The sequence below is a fragment of the Stomoxys calcitrans genome, chromosome 5, assembly GCF_963082655.1.
Source record: "Stomoxys calcitrans chromosome 5, idStoCalc2.1, whole genome shotgun sequence".
Lineage (NCBI taxonomy): Eukaryota > Metazoa > Arthropoda > Insecta > Diptera > Muscidae > Stomoxys > Stomoxys calcitrans.
This window is the reverse complement of record NC_081556.1, coordinates 20,591,569-20,606,493: the sequence shown is the minus strand read 5'-3', so window position 1 is coordinate 20,606,493 and position 14,925 is coordinate 20,591,569. Positions and strand designations below refer to the sequence as shown.

At 39.2% G+C, this 14,925-nt stretch overlaps 1 non-coding gene across 1 annotated transcript; it reads left to right on the top strand.

Moving 5' to 3' along the window:
• The first annotated feature begins 6,551 nt into the window (after positions 1-6,551).
• Positions 6,552-6,624, top strand: Trnak-uuu (transfer RNA lysine (anticodon UUU)). Its single transcript has one exon. It is a non-coding gene; the product is annotated as a tRNA-Lys (tRNA).
• The last annotated feature ends 8,301 nt before the right edge of the window (positions 6,625-14,925 follow it).

The following is a 14,925-nucleotide window of genomic DNA, read 5'->3' as shown; positions in this document are numbered from 1 at the left end:
CACGCCTTGTACAACCGAGCAGATAAAGAAAATGGAGAAAGTTGGGAAAATGGAGAAAGTTGGGAACCACAACAAAGTTGGGAACCGTAACCGAAACGAATGACACCAGTTTTGAGATAAAGCGAAGAATAATACTGGCAAACAGATGCTACTTTTGACTAAGTAAGCTGTTTGGAAACAAGGCGACCTCTCGACAGACGAAGATTACACTACACAAGACACAGATACTACCCGTGTTGTTATATGGTTCTGAGGCATGGGTACTTGTGAAAGCAAATGAGGCAGTGCTTGGAGTATTTGAGAGAAAGATTCTTCGTAAAATATATGGATCAGTTTGCGTGAATGGTGACGTTGGAACCACGAGCTGTGTGTATGACGACGATGGCAACGTTACACCCACCAAAATACAACGGCTGTGTTGGCTGGTCATGTTGTCAGAAAGGATAAAGAAGCTCCAGCAAAGAAGTCTTATCAAGGCAAACACTGTGGTACACTCAAACCGGGAAGACCAAAAGCCCGATGGAAAGATCAAGTGGTGGGAGACACCTCGAAACTCGGTGTCAGAGATTTTAGAATGAGCGCAATAGATAGAGGCGCTTGAAACGCTATTTTACGTTCGGCTAGTGGAACAAATGTTCTGTCATAGGCAATTAAAGTAAGTTAGTAAGTATTCATTGCAAGTCAGATTTTCTGGACAAAATTGCAGTGACGGTTTAAATTGCTAAGACGGTTTAACGATGTCCGTGTGTCTGTCCGTCCGTCTGTTGTAATCACTCTACAAACTTCAAAAATTGAGATATTGAGCTGAAATTTGGCACAGATACGTCTTTTTGATGCACGCTAGTTAAGTTCTTGAACGGGCCAAATCGGACCATATTTGGATATAGCTTCTATATAGATCGATTTTCCGATAAAGGGTCTATGGCCCATAAAAACTTAATTTTTCATTCGATTTCGCTGAAATTTGAAACAGTGAGTAGTTTAAGGCATCTGACCCAAATATGGTTCAGATCGGACTATATTTAGATATAGCTGCCATATAGACCGATCTGCCGTTAGAGGGTCTAAAGCTCATAAAAGCAGTATTTATTGCCCAATTTCGCTGAAATTTTAAACAGTGGGTTATTTTAAGCCTCCTGTTATCTGATCTAAGTATGGTTCAGATCGGACTATTTTTAGATATAGCTGCCATATAGAATAATCTCCCGATAAAGGGTCTGAAGCCCATAAAAATATTATTTTTTAACCGATTTCGCTGCAATTTAAAACAATGACTAGTTTAAGGCCTCCTTACATAGAACCCAAATATGGTTCAGATCGGAGTATATATGGATATAGCTGCCATATAGACCGATCTGCCGATAAAGGGTCTGAAGCGCATAAAAGCAGTATTTATTGCCCAATTTCGCTGAAATTTAACGAACTTAATGCCTTTTTACTTGTTAATTATTTTAAATACTCGTATTTCACCTAAGATTTCTCAATTCCCAATGCAACAAAAAATTTTAACACATAATTTCTTCTTGTTTAAATCTTCAGCTTTTTGTGTCTTATTTCAGCTTTTTGTGTCTTATTTCCATTCTATCACATCACAAATCTCTTAGCTGTGCTGGGTAAACATGCCGCAGACATTCTACCAGTAAATCCTGTCACACCACAAAGACAATACTTTGCTAATGTAGGTGTAGGTGAGAATGATTTGAGCGATCCCCCGGGAAAATTTTGCTACTTAATAGGCACAATGATGGCTTATGTTTGTTTCGAAGAACCACAATGCCGGTTTGGCGCTATGCTATTTTTTCCCGTTTTTTTTTTTGTTTGCTTTCCATCGTTTTTTCTTCCCACCTATGAACCTTTCAGCTAGGTGTCGCTTTGGGTCCCTTTGTGCTTTTTGTTTTGCAGTTGCGTCGTCGTTGGTTTCCTTTCGTGCCACACAATGTTGCCACAAAACAATGGCAGCCATTTCTCCTGTGAATGCGTTGCGTTTTGCTTGCTTTTTGTTGATGTTGTTGTTAAGTTTCAAGCGCGGTTCATATGAATATGGCTGGGGTTTTGCATGGGGCGTTTAATTCATTTTTTGTCCACAAAACCCAACGAATGACGACATTATGAGCCGTGGCTCGGTGTATGCAACATAAATTCATATGTTTTTGTTACTTTTTGTGCTGGCGAAAATGTGTGTGCGCTTTTTTGTGCCCGAGATACTTTGGCTTTTATTATAAAAATTGAGTAGAGCAAAAAAGGACATAATTGTAATTTATTTGATACTCGTGTGGCTTAGCTGCTTGGGTTATGGTTTTCTTTACAGTGCTATGCATGTATGTGGGCTTATTGTTGGCGGTGTGTACAAGTGTGAGTGCTTTTCGAGCTTTACAAAAGAAATGGGTAATTTTAACTTAATTAACTTGAAAATTTGCATTTTGATTATAATAAAAATGAAAGCAACCATATGTAGGAAAAGTTTGAAATTTTATATATTATGATTTTTTTTTTGTTTTTTAATCCTCGCCAAAGGGTTGAGGTAAGACTTTGTATGGAATTTGGTTTTTTTGTGATGATGCCATATTAGCAAAACCCAAGTTGTTAGAGGATTTGAAGTGGTCTGCTATGGAATTGACATTATCCCTCATCAACAGCCACACCGAAATAGCTCTCAAATATGTTCAAAAACATATACAGCATCCATATAAACCTATCCCCTGATTTGAAATCTCGAGCCTCTCCCTAGGTGCTACAATTTCTTTCCTATTTGGTTGAAATTCGTTGCAAGAATTAAGAGGCAACAACTACACCAAATGAAATCCAACTGGTCGCCAACCGTATTTTTCTCTGATTTTAGGACAAGGTTGACCCAACTGTTGAAATCACGCTACAGTGAAGACAAAGATCTAAAACTTTACACATATTCTTTATATGGATGGTGTACACCATGGGATGGTTTATACTAACATCGCCATTCCGTTTGTAACACATCGAATTATTGTTCTGAGACTTTATAACATATATAAAGGGTGATTTTTTAGCCATTATCTTTTTGGCAATACTGGTTTAAACAGCTCACGCACTTTTCGGGTTCTGTTTCATAGTCAAACATCTTCTTGTCGTCTTAAAAACGAACAATGCTTGCAAATTATTGAAATTTATTATCAAAACGCATGCTCTCTTAAAAAAGTTCCTAAGCGCGCTTTTTCCATTTTGTGAACGAAGCTCATTTTTGGCTCAATGGGTACGTAGATAAACAGAATTGTCGATTTTGCCGTGAAGATCAGCCAGAAGTATTGCAAGAGCTAACAATGCATTCTGAAAAAGTCACAGTTTGGTGCGGTTTATGGGCTGGTGGCATTATTGGACTGTACTTCTTCAAAGATGATGCGAATCGTAACGTAACGATTCCTTCAGTTGATTTGCCATTTTTGCCCAAAATTGAGGAGCTTGACTTGTATGACATGTGGTTTCAACAAGACGGTGCCACATGCCGCACGGAAGATTTTATTTCACGCTCGGGACCGGTCAATTGACCGCCTAGATCGTGCGATTTAACGCTTTTAGACAATTTTTTGTTGGGCTGTGTTAAAGCTCATGTCTATACAGATAAGCTCGCTTAAATTGATGCATTGGAAGACAACATTGTAGCATTTATTCGTGAGATAACGGTCGAAATGTTGGAAAGAGTATGCCAAAAATGGACTAAGCGGATGGACCATTTGAGGCGCAGACTCATTCATTTGCAGGATATAATCCTTAAACAATAAATTATATGGACCGTAATATCGATTCAAATAAAGATTTCATGCAATTTTCTGAAATTTCTGTGTTTCTATGAAAAACTTTCCTATAGCTCTAAAAAAATCACCATTCATATTCTTGATCTAGATACGTCCGTCCGTCCGTCTGTCTGTGAAAAGCACACTAACTTTCGAAGTAGTGAAGCTAGGCGCTTGAAATATTCCAAAAATACTTCCTATTAGTGTAGGTTGGTTGGGATTGGGATAAATGGGTCATATCGGTCCATGTTTTGATAAGGTTGCTATATCAACCGATCTTGGATCTTGACTTCTTGGACCTTGACTTCTTGGACCTTGACTTCTTGAGCCTCTGAAGGTCCCAATTCTTATCCGATTTGTTAAAATAAGGTGTTGTGTTATGACTTTCAATAACTGTGTTAAGTATGTTTCAAATCGGTTCATAGCCTGATATAGCTATCATATAAAGCCATCCCGGACATGACTTCTTGAGCCTCTAGATGGCGCAATTTTTAACCGATTTTGCTAAAAGTTTGTACGAGGTATTTTGTTATGACTTTCAACAACTGGTCCAAATCGATTCATAACCTGATATAGTTCCCACATAAACTTATCTCCCGATTATACTTGCTGAGCTTCTCTTTTCAAAAATTTCAATAGTATTTTTATAACCACCACCATAGGATGGGGATATACTAATTTCGTCATTCTGTTTGTAACTCCTCGAAATATTCCTCTGAGACCTCATAAAGTATATATATATTCTTGATCGTCATGTCATTTTAAGTCGATCTAGCCACGTCAGTCCGTCTGTCCATCCATCTGTCCATCCGTCTGTCCATCCGTCTGTCCATCCGTCTGTCCATCCGTCTGTCCATCCGTCTGTTCATCCGTCTGTCCGTCCATTTGTCCGTCCATCTGTCCGTTCGTCTGTCCGTCCGTCTGTCTATCCATCTGTCCGTCCGTCTGTCTATCCATCTGTCCGTCCGTCTGTCCGTCCATCTGTCCGTTCGTCTGTCCGTCCGTCTGTCTATTCATCTGTCCGTCCGTCTGTCTATCCATCTGTCCGTCCGTTTGTCCATCCATCTGTCTGTCCGTTCGTCTGTCCGTCCGTCTGTCCGTCCGCCTGTCTGTCTGTCCGTCTGTCTGTCCGTCCGTCCGTCCGTCTGTCTGTCGAAAGCACGCTAATTTTCGAAGGAGTAAAGCTAGCCGCTTGAAATTTTGCACTAATACATCTTATTAGTGTAGGTCATTTGGGATTGTAAATGGGCCATATCGGTCTACGTTTTGATCTTGATCTTGACTTCATGAATCAATAGAGGGCGTAATTCTCATTTTAGCGATTTGGCTGAAATTTAGCATGAGACGTTTTGTTATGAATTCCAACAACTGTGTTAAGTGTGCTTTAAATCGGTCCACAACCTGATACAGCTGTCATATAAACCAATCTGGGGTCTTGACTTCTTCAGCTTCGATAGGGCGCAATTCTTATCCGATTGGTCTGAAATTTTGCATGAGGTGTTTTGTTATGACTTCAAACAACTATGTTGGGTATGGTTCAAATCGGTCTATATCCTGATATAGCTGCCATATAAACCGATCTTGAATCTTGACTTATTGAGCCACTAGAGAGCGCAATTCTAATCCGATTTGGCTGAAATTTTCAAGAAGTGTTTTGTTATGACTTCTAACAACTGTGCCAAATATGGTTTTAATTGGACCATAACATGTAGCTGCCATATAAACCGATCAGGTATCTTGGGCATCTGGAGGTCGCAATTATTATCCGATTTGGCTAAAAATCGGAAACCGATCTGGAGTCTTGACTTCTTGAGCAACTATAGAGCGCAATTCTAATCCGATTTGGCTGAAATTTTGCAAGAAGTGTTTTGTTATGACTTCTAACAACTGTGCCAAATATGGTTTTAATTGGACCATAACATGTAGCTGCCATATAAACCGATCAGGTATCTTGACTTCTATTATCCGATTTGGCTAAAAATCGGACGAATCGGACGATAACTTGATATAATAGCTTCAATATCATAGCAATTCTTTCTTTTTATCATATGGTTGCCCAAAAAGAGATACCGGTAAGGGAACTCGACAAATGCGATTCTTGGTGAAGGGCATATAAGATTCGGCCCGGACGAACTTAGCACGCTTTTACATGTTTTTAATTATCTAAAAATTCCCATTAAAACTGTTGCCAAATTCTGTTTATATAAAATTTCAACATTTGTTTCCTTGACAAATCTTATCAGAGTTAGGAAAATAAGGGAGCTTTATTGGATTTTTCATTAATGCGACCTGTAATTTGTTCAAAGTCCAAATAGAACTTACCAAATGTCCACTTATTTGTTTTATATGATGGCCATTTTCAAACGTGGGGCGTTGTGTACCATATAAAATACAACAATAAGAAGAAATTTGTACATGAAGGCTTGCTCGTATCTAGAACATCATGCTTTCAATAATTAATGTACATATCAATGACCAGATGGCTGGATAGGTGGATATCAACTTAGAATGTCTTGGCTATGAACACAAGTTTTTACAAATAGAATAATGTCAACTGCTAACTGTGTATCACCCAACTTATGGTGGTGGTTTCAGTGTTTATGGCTGAATGTTTGCAATGAGTTTTGAAATTACCTTTACTTCTGGAAACTAGAATTTCCTTGCGGTCAAACTTGTGATAATTGTTTTTGCTTTCAAACAGTCATAAAAGATAACCATGAAAATAATAAACAAATGCTGCCACCCATTTTATCATGTTGTTATGTTTGTCTTCAACTAGTGACATGTGCCCGGGTAGCTCAGTCGGTAGAGCATTGGACTTTTAATCCAAGGGTCCAGGGTTCAAGTCCCTGCTCGGGCGAAATAATATTTTATTATTATTTTTTTTAAAAACTGTAGAACAAAAAAATATTAAAAAAAAAATTTAAGTTAAGAAAAACAAATAAAAACACATTGAGTTCCGTAGTGCCGATCTTTGGTTTCCCACATCCATGGATATATTACTATCCTATTGTATTATATGTATATTGGCCGATCTGGATCATATTTGGTTCAGGTGCGGAGAAACCTTATACAAATTACAATTTAAAATTTCGAAATCGATCTGCCGGCCGAAGTCGGCAGAATGATAGATACGGTACCTACATCCCAACATGTTCCGATTAAGACCTTTTTCAGTTCGTATAGCAGGAGCCTAATCCTACCCACTGTTTTCAAAAGTACAACAAAGTTGAATAATATATGGACTTTCTATGCGCCTCTGGTCCTAAGTAATCTTCTAACAAAGAAAAACATGCTAAATTCAGCTTGGGACTGATTAGAGCATATTTGCTACGGCGTTTGAAGTCAGAACAAAATACTCTGTGCAAAATTTCAGCCAAATTGTAGAACAGTTGCGGCTTCCAGGGGCTCAAGAGGTCTGAGCTGGGGATCGGGTTATATGGGAGCTTTAACCAAATCTGAACCGATATTTGCCTATTTAAAATCTCCAACGACCTATATAAAAACAAGTAAAAGCTTGCTAAGTTCGACCGGGCCGAATCTTGAGAACCCACCACCATGGATTCTGCCAAAAATTTACTTACTTGGCACAGTAGTTGAAAGTCATAACAAAACACTACATGCGAAATTTCAGCCAAATCGGACAATCGGGCGATCGGCTTATATGGGAGCTGTATCAGATTATAGGCCGATTTCGACCGTACTTGGTAAAGTTGTTGGAAGTCATAAATGAATACCACGTGCGAAACTGCAGGCAAATCGGACAAAAATTGCGGTTTCCAGGGGCTCAAGAAGTCAAATCGGGAGATCGGTTTATATGGGAGCCATATCAGGTTATTGACCTATTTGAACTGTACTTAGCACAGTTGTTGGAAGTCATAACGGAACACTACATGCAAAATTTCAACCAAATGGGGAAAAAAATTGCGGCTTGTAAGGGCTCAAAAAGTCAAATCGGGAGATCGGTTAATATGGGAGCTATATCAGGTTATAGACCGATTTGGACCGTACTTAGCACAGTTGTTTGAAGTCATAACGGAATACTACTTGCAAAATTTCAACCAAATGGGAGAAAAATTGCGGCTTGTAAGGGCTCAGGAAGTCAAATCGGGAGATCGTTTTATATGGGAGGTATATCATGTTATAGACCGATTTGGACCGTAATTGGCACAGTTGTTGAGAGTCATAACAGAACACCGCATACAAAATTTCAGCCAAACCGGACAAAACTTGCTCCTCCAGGGGCTCAAGAAGTCAAATCGGGAGATCGGTTTAAATGGGAGCTATATCAGGTTATAGACCGATTTGAACTGTACTTAGCACAGTGTTTGGAAGTCATAACGGAACACTACCTGCAAAATTTCAACCAAATCGGACAGAAATTGCGGCTTGTAAGGGATCAAGAAATCAAATCGGGAGATCGGTAAATATGGGAGCTATATCAGGTTATAGACCGATTTGGACCGTACTTGGCAAAGTTGTTGGTAACGGAACACTTCATGCAAAATTTCAACCAAATCGTACAAAAATTGCGGCTTGTAAGGGATCAAGAACTCAAATCGGGAGATTGGTTTATATAGGAGCTATATCAGGTTATAGACCAATTTTTGCCGTACTTAGCACAGTTGTTGGAAGCCGTAAGGGAACACCACGTTCAAAATTTTAGCCAAACCGAGCAAAAATTGCGGCCTCCAGGGGCTCGAGAAGTCAAATCGGGAGATCGGTTTATGTGGGAGCTATATCTAAATCTGAATCGATATGACCCATTTGCAATCCCCAACGATCTTCATTGATATAAAGTATCTGCGCAAAATATCAAGCGGTTAGCTTTACGCGTTTGACCACTATTGTGATTTGGACAGACGGACGGACGGACGGACATGGCTAGTTCGAATCAGAATATCGAGAGGATCCAGAATATATATACTTTGTGGGGTCTTAGACGAATATTTCGAGGTGTTACAAACGGAATGACTAGATTAGAATACTCCCATCCAATGATGGTGGGTATAAAAATTTCTTGCGGATATCTAACTCGTTCGACCGCTAGCGTGATTTCGACAGACGGACGAACAAGAATATACATAAATTTTTGGGGTGCAGATCAATATTTCGAGGTGTTACATATGGATTTACGATATTATTGGGTTGCCCAAAAAGTAATTGCGGATTTTTCATATAGTCGGCGTTGACAATTTTTTTCACAGCTTGAGACTCTGTAATTGCATTCTTTCTTCTGTCAGTTATCAGCTGTTACTTTTAGCTTGCTTTAGAAAAAAGTGTAAAAAAAGTATATTTGATTAAAGTTCATTCTAAGTTTTATTAAAAATGCATTTACTTTCTTTTAAAAAATCCGCAATTACTTTTTGGGCAACCCAATAGTATACCCCTATCCTATGATGGAGGGTATAAAAAGTGTTGTTCTAAATTGATTTAATAAAAGCACAACGTAACAAAGTTGCAGTTTATTGGCATGTGTATTACACACTGCTCAAGGAATTCTACAAGGTGATCAAAGCGGCAGATCGTATCTCTTGGAAGATTTTCTGCGAACAGGTCGATAGCGTTAATGACGCCGCTAATGAAAAAGTTTTTCTCAAAACCCAAATTCAAACTGAAACGCTAGTACGCAGACGACATGGAAGTAGGAGCAGAGACCACGGAGGTGTTTAGGCTTTTGATGGAAACGCATTTAACAAAGGATACAACAGGAATCTTGAAATAATGAGATTGAACAAAATCTTGTCATTATGTAATTTATGGCAAAGGAAGCATTTAGGATCTTTTAACCATTTAAATGTGGAGTATTTCCGGCGTTATTATGGAAGGAGGAGGGCTATCTGACGCCCCATCTGGGCTCTATTTACGCAGCATGCCTAGGACTTGCATTTACTCCGAAATCCTAGCAGGTGGCAAAGGTGGCGTTTATACCTAAGCCCGGCAAGGTAAGTAATGGGACACCAAAAGGCTACATACCCATCAGTCTTTCGCCCTTTCTATTCAAAATCCATGGAACGTATTGTGGATATCATGATAAAGAGTAGGACATCCAGCGAACTGCTCAAATACAAACATCATGCCTATGTCAAGCGATGGCCAGGGGAGACTGCTCCATACAAGATTGAGCATAAAATGGAAAAATCATTCCATACCAATTAGTACACATTGACGGAATTCATTGACATCGAGGGGGCTTTTAACATTGTGTGGACCGACACACTGATCCAATCCTAGATTTTCAATGTAAACTCCCAGGCCCCCTCTTGCTTTAATCTATCCGTGTAGCATGAACTTCCAAAAGGCAACAGCAGCGTTACGTCAATCCAAGCGGGTTCTTGGAGACTGGACATGTTCCTTAGCATATGAGGAACGTGTGCATGAATTGAGTAGAAAGTGGCTCAGGCTACACCACAGGGGGGAATTTTATCGCCACTTCTATGGGTGACCATCATAAATAACCTATTACAAATGCTGACTGAGGAAGGATTTGAACCCATCTGCTGCGTAGATGATGTTAAAATACATCTTAGGGGTAGGAATCCGAATCGGCTATGCTAAAGGCCCGAAAGGGTCTTGCAGATAGCATAAGGCTAGACCCAGGGATCTCAATGTTAACCAAAAGAAGACTGAAATCTGCCTGTCCGCGAGGAAGACAAAGGTGGGTCAGTTTGACGCACCACATTTAATCAATAGAACGATTTTGATATCTAACAAGGTCAAATACTTAGGAGTGATCTTGGACAGGAATCTGAATTGGAAGTGTCACCTTCAGGAGTATCACATTCGAGAAGGCTCACAGATCTAGAGCATTATATGGGCGACCGCAGGCTCGATTCCGAGGACAGTCCACTGACTCTATCTCTATATGACGCTATATCCGCACCCCTTTTTTCAACCTCACCTAACCTAACCTATCCGAACCTAAAAGAAATTTAGTATGTATGGTTTGTTATTACTTGATGTATTGTTTAGTAGAGTGAACCTATAAAACCATCCTCCGAGTGGATCTGCTAAGCCTTAGGTGCAACGATTTATGGTTTCTTAAACTTTTGTGCCAATATTCAAGAAACCCCAACTACATAGTGTGAACATAAATTTTTATCTTGACTTAATCTAAACCCAATAGTCTCTCTCACTAAATCCATGCTTCAATGAGAATCCATATCCAATCTTCATTTTATACTATTTGAAGATAATAAAATTCCCTGCAAGTTCTTTGTTAACAAAAAAAGAAAACTTTTACAATAACCACAAACCGACATTGCTTTCTATTTGAGAAAAAAAAAAAACAGAAACATAGAAAAGACCTATTCAAATCCAATATTTTCTTGAAACAGACATTTCTTATCATTTTTCACTCAATCTATTTCCGCTTATTTGAGATTTGTTGTTCTTTTGTTGCTTCCAAACCGTTTTTTTTTCGTTTTGTTTCACAATTTTCCTCAACAATGGCTTAGCATTGTCATATTGACATTTCCTTTTTTTTGCTCTGTTAAGGCCACATTCAAATATGTTACCTTTTTTGTTGTGTGCTGCTGTTGTTAAGCGGGTTTATAGGCCTTTTGAGCTTGAAAGCTGTTTGTAGTCTTCTGCACTTTCCTTTTTTTTTATCAACGCGTTGCCATAGTGAGGCAGACACAGTTTTCATTTTGTTTCATTTCTTCTTTTGAATTGTAAGAATTCCTTGTAAAATGCCTTTGAAGCCTTAGAACATTTATGTTCACTGGAAGGAGGCCCTAAGTACGAAGGCAAAAGTGACAATAATTTTATGGTCTTGTCTTCTTAAAAATGACAATTGCCAGAGTGTGCTTAAGACAAGGTGTGAAACCTGTTTTTGGGCATGTAACCACGTTACGAAGAAGGCGGAAATCATAATGGCAAAAATAAGCCAAGTTGGATAAGAATTTCAACCTCAAGGTTAACAAGAAGTAAAATCGGGTTTTTGACCTCGTTTTCAGTTATTCATAGCACGGACGTCATAACAGAAGTCATCAACCAAATCGATCAGTAATTGCGAGCTTTAGGGGGCTCAAGAAGTCATATCGGAAGATAGGTTTTTATGAAATACTTGCCGAAACGGGCCCTTTAACTCTCTAATATCTTTTTAAGGTGGGGGCATTTCGCCCTGAATGTGGATATCGAATTCGTGCCATTGTAGCCTATGACGCTGAACGCGTTCGAATCCTGGCGAGAATATCGGACAAAGCGGTTTTTATCCCCTCTTAATGTTGGCGACATTTGCGAGGTACAATGCCATGCATGGTAAAAAATTTCCCCAAAGAGGTGTCGCACTGCGGGTATTGTTCTCATTGGGGGAGGGATGGCACCTCAGACATTTCGACTCAAATATGGATATCAAATTCGTACTGCACTTATAAATCCCTTTAATTTGAGCCCCACATTGCCATGGCCGGTAAATATGAACCGTTTGGAGGGTGTTTTGGGTCTGGGGCGGCCACCGGTACTTTGCACTGCAAATTGATATCAAATTCGTTCTTTATTCCCAACGGATAAAAGTTCAGTTTAGGGGTTGCTTTATGGCGTACCCCAAAACACTTGGCTCCAAAATTGGATATGAAATTCGTTTTCTACTCTCAAATACCTTTCATTTGAGTTCCATATTGTCTTAATGGGTCAAATAACCCATTTGACGTATCTTTAGCGCCATCTAGACTTGAACGCAACATTTAATGTCATATTCGTAATCTACTCCATAATACCTTTCATTTGAGCTCTATATAGTCATGGTCGGCAAATATGCCCATTTGCGGGCATTTGGGGGTGGGCGACCTCCCACTACTTGAACCTAATGTTTTATGCCATATTTGTAATCTACTCTCGAATACTTTTCATTTGAGTCCTATATTGACATGAACTTCGAATATATCTGTTTAGAGGAGTTTTGGGGTTAGAGGGGCCCGCTGGGTACTTGAAGCCAAATTTTAACACCATATTCGTTTTCTGGTCTCCAATACCTTTTATTTGATACCCTTATTGTGTGTGAGGGTCCGCCTCCACCCGATATCTAAAAATTATATAGTCTATGTTTCCTTCCAGACAAACGTACACAATTTATGAACATTGTAAGAAACTCGGCTCAGCCAAGTATCATATATTCATAATGGGTCTAATGGCGTTTTTGAGGGGTGGTGTCAGCCCCTATACTTCGATCTGATTTTGTATGCCAGATTCGAAAACTACTCTCATTCATTTGAGTCCCATATTGAAATGAACGTCCAATATGTCTGTTGGGGGAGTTTTGGGGTTGGGGCGGCCCGATGGGTACTAAGACTCAAATTTTAATACCATATTCGTATTTTACTCTTCAATACCTTTCATTTGATACTGATATTGTCCCGATTGGTCCACTTTTGATTTTGGGTTGTGTTTTGGGCATAAGGGGGAAGGTCCGTCCCCCTTCCGATACCAAAAAAATTAAATAGCCAAACCAACCTACACAATATGCGAAAATGTGGAGAAAATCGGTTTTCCCGTTTTTCAGTCTACACGGAACAAACAAACCGAGTCCCATATATCCGAGATTGACTAATGTGCCCATTTTAGACGTTTCTGTGGGGGTGGGGTATACTTCGACATGAATGCCAGATTCGTTATCTACTCCCGCATACTTTTCATTTGATACATATATTGTCCTTTTCGGTCCACTTTTAACTTTGGGTGGTGTTTTTGGGGTAACGGTGGAGGGTCCGCTCCTTCTGTTATCAATAAATTATAAAGCCTATTTCTGCTTCCTGACCATATTCGTAATCCACTCCGGAATACCTTTTATTTGAGTCCCATATTATCATGATCGTCAAATAAACCTATTTTAAGGGGGTTTTAGGGCTGGGGAGGCCCCCCAGGTACTTGGACCCAACTTTTATTATGAAATTCGTACTCTACTCTTGAATACCTTTCATTTGAATCCCATATTGTCCCGATCGGTCCGCTTTTATTTTTGGGTACGGCTTTTGGGGTAAGGGGGAGGGTCCGTCCCCCTCCTGATATCAAAAAATTATATAGCCTATGTTTCCTTCCAGACCAACCTACACAATCTGTGAAAATTTCAAGGTAATCGTTTCAGCTGTTATTAAGTTTATGCGGAACAAACAAACACAAATTGAATTTTATATATAAGAAGATATGGTCCGATTTGTTCCATTTTCAATAGCATTGAAGAAAAACCTGCATGCTTTTAGGGGCTCGTAAATAATACAAATGTTGACTTTTGGAGGGCATAAGTGTATTTCACATATATACTAAATTTTAGCCAAATCTGATAAAAATCAAATCTTTCGTCATATCGACAATCATATATTCGTTGGACAAAATCATGATATCTTCCAAATATTTAGCAGCAGCAACAAACACGTTTACTACTTTACATATGCTCCTATCTCTGTAACATATGGAAAACGATAAAATGCTCGTTTCTTATTTATATTTAATTCCCTTGATAACAATTCTGAATTACTATGCACCTTTGCCTCTTGCTCTCACCCTTTCCACTCGCTACCGACTTAAAACAGAGTTTTGAAGTCTTTTTTTTTACTGCCATCGTTAATTGTTTTCAGATTTTCTATGTCCTTTGTGGGGGAGTGTCGTCGGCTTCCCCCACCCCCCCACCATTGAGTTGATAACGCAATTTGTATTCATTCAACTTTACGAAAGAAACTTGCCAAGGTATAATTCATGACTTTGAAACTTTGCTCTGCACAAAGGGAGGAAAATTTAATCGTCAACAAATCCAACTCACTTTATGTCTTATCACGAATATAATCTAACTACTTATAATAAGTACTCGCTCGTCCTTACTTCTCCTTTTACGAACTAATTAATTAAGCTTCATAATTTCTACGTTTTTATGCCGAACAAAACTCCGCCAGTACATAAAGTTTGAAGGGAAAACTGAAACTTTGAATATAAATTTTGAGTCCTCCAAAGGGGTAATGGGTGATGGGTGACGGCAGACTATGGCCATATAGACACCAAAGGGGAAACGGAAATGGCAACGGAAGTGAGCAGATTTGAAAGAAAACGGAGACCTCAAGTATTGCAACACCACAAAATGAAAACAGCACTTGGGCCACCACAGACCGCCGCATTGGGCCAGTCCTCCACTGTTGGTGGTTGCCTAAGAAATGTAGATCTCCCCTTTAAG